This window comes from Hyperolius riggenbachi, chromosome 10 (genome assembly GCF_040937935.1).
Source record: "Hyperolius riggenbachi isolate aHypRig1 chromosome 10, aHypRig1.pri, whole genome shotgun sequence".
NCBI classification, from domain to species: Eukaryota; Metazoa; Chordata; class Amphibia; order Anura; family Hyperoliidae; genus Hyperolius; species Hyperolius riggenbachi.
Window position 1 is genome coordinate 203,897,675 of NC_090655.1, and position 6,384 is coordinate 203,904,058.

Genomic DNA, 6,384 nt, shown 5'->3' on the forward strand with positions numbered 1-6,384 from the left:
AATTCCGTCCCTGTCTGTGTCTGCCAGGCAGCGTACTGTTACTGTTCCTGTCAGCATATTGTAAAGTCTGTGTCCTGTCTCTGCCAGCATAGTGTGGGTCCTCTGCTAAAGATGGCCCGAACTGTTCAACTATGTTTGCGCGAACATCGGTGGTTCGCGATCGTGGTGAACTGCAAACTTTATGCGAGTTCGACCCGCCCCCTATACTACATCATTAGGCTAAACTTTGACCCTCTACATCACAGTCAGCAGACACAGGACAGCCAATCAGGCTACACTCCCTCCTGGAGCCCCCCCCCCACCCAATAAAAAGCAGCAGCATTGGCCATTTCTTCACTCTGTGTGCTGCATAGGTAGTGAGAGAAGGGAGAGAGGTTGCTGCACAGATTAGGGAAAGCTTAGTTAGTGTAAGGCTTGGTGGTGTATTCTCCACAGTCAGCATGCAACGCATGAGCTGGCGTGGAGAAGGTACACACACCAGCACAAGGAAACAGGCTATCCCTAGTATAGTGGAGGGGAGGACTGACTCCAATAGGAGATTGTGGCGCACAGAGCCGGTGCAGATCTGACAGCCACAAACAATACTTTCGTTATAACGTCTCAGCGCAAAGTAGCGCTGAGCGCATAAACCAGAACTGAGGAGATCAGGACAGGTAAACAGAATGAACGCTTGCTTAACTAGCCACTACTTAGTGACAGCAAGCGTCCACAATAACACAGACTGGAATGAGGCAGCCAATGCGTTGCGGCGATGGCGTGCCTCACAAAGACAGGACAGGATAGTCAGGAAATAGCAGGATCAAGATAGATGAACGTAACACAGACAAATATACAATAAGTATGTATTCCTAGCGTATTACAATTACAGCTATCAATGAAACTATTTGTAACGTCTGACAACATATGTATATATCGGCAATGAACCGATATATGACATAAGCAGGAACGCTGACTAGGACTGGAGTAATACAGGGAACAGGACTCAGAAGGATTCGCTATCTCTTCGCAGAGATGAACGCAATCCACAAACGGTAACAGAACAGGATTCAGAAGGATTCGTTATCTCTTCGCAGAGATGAACGCAATCCACAAACAGTAACAGAACAGGATTCAGAATGATTCGTTATCTCTTCGCAGAGATGAACGCAATCCACAAACAGAACCAGGAGCAGGGTAACTACCTCAGCACTGGTGGTCACGGTACGCGCAACCTACCAAAACGTGCTGGAAAGCTGACTAACTGCACACAGGATATAAACAGTTCGTGTACGTATACATCAGCGACACTGATGTATCAACGTAACACGAATACAAGGAAAATAATAAACGTGCTGGTATGCATATATATTGGCAATGAACCAATATATGATGCAAAGACCAGCAAAGTATCTTTAGAACAAGAAACACGATCGGGGGCTGAAGCGACAGCAAGACTAGCTTAAACTGAAGCTATGAAAACCCAAGGAAACCCTGCAGGAAGCAGATCTTTATACTGAGGTCATCCAATGGGAGCAGACATGCAGATTCCTACACAGGTGAATGATAATCAGTCACAAGCTGACAGCAGGGAAAGGCAGACAAAGCTATGCAGCTTGCATGGAAAAAGATCAGAACTGCCTGAGCTGCAGCACTACTACTTCCAGCAACACCTGCTGCAGCAGCGATCATTACAGTTAGGCTGTTAGGTTGTTAGTTTGCGCCTTGCTGATACTTATTGCTAAGAAGCACCCCATAACAGCTCTTTTGAGAGCAAATGTTCTTTTGATGTGTTTTTTTGTTGTTGTTGTGGCCCACTGACACTTGCATGTACAGCCCTGTCAGTCACAGGCAGCTGGTCCTTGCTATTTGCTATACTGTGCTAGGCCCAGCACATTCAGTGACTCCCTTTAACTGCACCTGTGTGGGGCGGCTGCATATTTGTAATACCAGTCACTGCATACATGTTCATGTTTACTGCACCTGCGTGACAGCTGCATGCAGTGTTATATACCAGTCACTGCACCTGTTCGCTGTACCGGTGTGTGTGACAGCTGCCCATTTGTAATACCAGTCACTGCATACCTGTTTACGTTACCTGTGTGTGTGACAGCTGCACCTTGTATTGATACCAGTCACTGAATACCTTTCACTGCATCTGTGACTGCAAATTGTATTATACCTGGGAGTCAGTGCATACCTTTAACTTGAATGCATGGCAGACATAACAGATTCCCGTTAAAGGCAAGTGGTGTCATCTCTGGCACACAGCGTTGGGTGAAGGGTCCATCTGACCACAGATGCCTGGTCTGCAAAACACGGTCAGGCCAGGTACATTACGTATACAGCACATTGTGTCATTCCTTGGATGTGTGGTGGTAGCCGTTTATCAAGCTTCCACTCCGGACCAGAATCGAACCCTGATTCCCCGGCCATTATGGTGCAGAAAGTACCGAAGAGAGTTGACCACACACTTAAATGGATAGCAGACTTGCGCTCCATGACAGATTCCCGTTAAAGGATTTCAGGTGTACTCATCATTATACAGAGCCTCAAAAGAGTAATGTATTGTTATTTTTCATCACTACCTCCCCGAGTGCCTTCCTTGGATATGTGGCAGTAGCCGTTTCTCAGGCTCCCACTCCACACCTGAACCAAACCCCTATTCCCTAGCCGTACGCTTTCTTTAACAATGGTAGAGAAAGAACCATCGACAACAGTCTGAGCAGCGATGAACCCCTGGACTACTGGGTGCGCAGGCTTGACCTGTGGCCAGAGCTGTCACAATTTTCCATCCAACTTCTGGCTTGCCCTTCCTTAAGTGTCCTAGAAAGGACCTTCAGCGCAGCTGGAGGCATTGTCAGTGAGAAGAGAAGTCGCCTACGTCAAAAAAAGTGTTCAGTACCTCACCTTTATTAAAATGAATGATGCATGGATCCCGGAGGGCTACTGCCTACCCGAAGACTAAGACAGTCCCCACACACACAGCATCTCTGCCTGCACGCCATGTGACTGCCTGCCCGAAGACTATGTCAGTCCCCACACAGCATCTATGCCTGCAGGCTGCTTGACTGCCTTCTCCGCCACTACCAACAGGGTCCAGGACTCCAGGTGGATTCCTGAACAAAAGAAATAATAATTTTTCTGGTGCGTGTACATGCCTGCCTAATTTTTCTGGATGCATTGGGGCTGCAACAACAAAACAAAAGACATGTACATGTGTCAATTGGTTAAGGGGCTTGAGTATCACAATGAAGCAATGACTGCCGGATATATGAGTGTGTCGGAAGGGGGGGGGGGGGGGGCACACCCAAGGGAAAAAAGGTCCTTGCTTCATTGTGGACAGACCAAATTCAATCAGTCACTGTTGTTCTATCATTGAGCTACCACAGCCCGGCGACCATATGGGCTTGAAAACCTCCATGGCCTGCACTCTTGCCATGGTGCACACCAGTCCAGCAAGGCCGTCACTACACAAACAGCTTTTTGCGGTGCGTTACACAGTGGGTTTGGGGTGTCAGTGTAAAGTAGTACACTAATTATACTACCTGATTGATGTATACACATGCAAGATGTTTTAAAGTACTTTAGGCCTCCAATTTAGCATTGCAATGAGATTTCTGCCCTTAAAACGCTGCTGTGCGTCAAATCCTGATTTTCCCCTGTACTTTTGGCATGTATCCCACTCTGCCATGCCCCCCTCCAGGTGTTAGACCCCTTGAAACATCTTTTCCATCACTTTTGTGGCCAGCATAAATGTTTGTAGTTTTCAAAGTTCGCCTCCCCATTGAAGTCTATTGCAGTTTGCGAAGTTCGCGCAAATTCATCGTTCGAGGATCGCTAACCTAAAATTGGAGGTTCGAGCCATCTCTAGAGTGTGCCAGTGTAATGTCACAATTCCTGTTAGCATAATGTAAAGTTTATGTCATGTCTCTGTGCCAGTGTAGTGTGGTGCCTCAGTGTCTGCCAGTGTACTGTCACTATTCCTGTTAGCATAATGTAACTGTGTCCTGCTTCTGCCAGTGTAGTGTGGTGCCTTAGTGTCGGCAAGTGTACTGTCAATGTTCCTGTTAGCATAATGTAAAGTCTGTGTCCTGCCTCTGCCAATGTAGTGTGGTGCCTCTTCCTCTACCAGGATCCTGCCACCATTTCTGTCAGCTCAGTATAATGTCTGAGTCCTGTCTCTACCAGTGGAATGTATTTCCTCTGTGTCTTCCAGAGTATCATACCTCCCAACCTTTTGAGATGAGAAAGAGGGACACTTAAGCCACGCCCCTGTCACACCCCTGATCATGCCCCCAATCACACCCCTAGTCACGCATACCATAAAGATTTCACAAGAAAAATATGTTTTATAATTCAAACCACACTGGTCCTTTCTATCCTGGTTCATTTTCCTTCATATTAACATTAGAAAATAAGAAATATATCAATTTAAAAGATGGGAATAAAGTTTAGAGTCAATTAAACAAATTTTTTTCAGTAGATAAATACATTTATTAACATAGAATGAGGGACAAAGTCCTGAAAGAGGGCCAAATGAGGAGGAAATAGGGACAGAGTGACAGGGCTCTCAAAGAGGACAGAGCTCCAAAAGAGGGGCAGTTGGGAGCCATGAGAGTATTGTCACTGTTCCTGTCAGCGATTATGTCCTGTGTCCTGCCTCTGCCAGCGTAGTATGGTGCCTCTTTCTCTACCAAAGTCCTGCCACCATTTTTGTCAGCATAATGTCTGTGTCCTGTCTCTCCCAGCGGAATGTATTTCCTCTGTGTCTTCCAGAGTATTGTCACTGTTCCTGTCAGCATAATGAAGAGTCTGTGTGGGCCATGTCTCTGCCAGCATAGTTGCCTTGCCTTCTCCCTGCCAGTGTAGTGTCCATGTTCCTGTCAGCCACACCCTGTTTTTCAAATCTTTATTTCAGAGTTTTGCAACTGGCAACAGCAATGCAACTAAAAAAGGCATCATTATGCTAGGTACACACGATGCAATTTTCTGACAGATTAACTGTCCTATCAATTATTTCCATCATGTCCTTTCTGATTTCCGTTTGATTTTTCAAACGATTTTTTCATAGAAGTGAATGGAAAATCAACTGAAAAACCGATCGGAAATCAGATCAGACATGTTGGAAATAATCAATCTGAGAGTAAATCTGTCTGAAAATTGCACCGTGGGCACCTAGCATTAGGCATGATGAGGAAATATAGGATCAGGTTCATACGTTACATTAAGTTGCTCAAAATATTGAAAACAATCTTCGTACAAATCCACATGTGTTTTGTATAATGTAGCTCCAAACTGAGCAACATGGATGGGCAGCAGTCAGGCTAAATATATATATATTAGTTCTTGTCAGTTGCCACTATATGTTTATTATCCAACTGGCATCTTTAGCCCTTAAAATCTATACAATAATGTCGATGTTATTTTACATTTTCTTTATGATGATGTTGGTAATGAAATGATCAGATATACCGGTATTTTCCTGTGAAAGTCTCTGTTCTGCTAGGTTTGTTTTACGGTTTTTTTTTCTTGAAAGTGTGGTTTGAGTTAACATACATCCTTCCTTACATGAGTACCCCACTTGTGTATGTAAGGGATACTCAGCCACTAACTAGTATAAACACTGTTGAAATAGGTAAAACTTCTATATAAGTAAAAACAGTCTACTAGTACTTACTCAGAAGAGAAAGCTTGTCACTGTGGGTCTCGGTGCAGTGCGGGGCTGAATCTCCTTTTTGTAAGAATTTCTTTGGCTGCTGCTGCAGTTTTATGGTCTGTTTGGATTACAACGATTCATGTCTGCACCAGGCAATGTTCTGGAGGAAGTACAGGCAGTGAGTCATGCAAAATGGACTGCTGCCAAGAAATACAACGCAAGCAAACGAAATATAATGACTAGTGCAGATTGTACCATTCCGAAATAATGTGATCTCAGTAAAGATGCAGCATTAATACTTACCTCTCTTCCTTATCCGCTCTGTAATTCACTAATTATGTCTTTTCTCACATGCGTGCATAAAACGTTACTGCACTGCTCGTTATATGATCATTATTATCAATTTTTATCAATGTAGTGCTGACTAGGGATGAGCAAAATTGGCAATATTATTTTCACATACATTTCTGCAAAAATAATGTTAAATTTGATGTTTGACTGAAAATACCATCGAAAATACGTTTTATTACTTTTCACAGCAATTTTTTTTTAGTCGGTAAAATGTTGCTTTTCTATGTTTTTGTGCTTTTCGTGAATTATCAGGGTAAAATATTGATTTTTTACGAGTATACAAGCTATTTTTGTGAAAATTTACACAAAATCGAAAACAGCATTTTTGATGCGAAGTTGACTTTGGCAAAAAATTGCAAGCAACACTGGCTCTGACACCTTCCAGGGTGCTTTACAGA

The 6,384-nt window shown here is 44.0% G+C and overlaps 1 protein-coding gene across 3 annotated transcripts in view; it reads right to left on the reverse strand.

The window, feature by feature from the left end:
* Positions 1-5,792, reverse strand: part of LOC137534254 (membrane-spanning 4-domains subfamily A member 15-like) — a 67,378-nt gene extending 61,586 nt beyond the window's left edge. For 2 of the 3 annotated variants that reach the window (XM_068255666.1, XM_068255664.1), the window contains exon 1: positions 5,657-5,792. The gene's annotated coding sequence lies outside the window, so the exon portion shown is untranslated. Of the gene's footprint in view, positions 1-2,176; positions 2,261-5,656 lie in introns of those variants that run through there. The other variant, XM_068255665.1, reaches the window with a different exon arrangement.
* Positions 5,793-6,384: the final 592 nt, after the last annotated feature.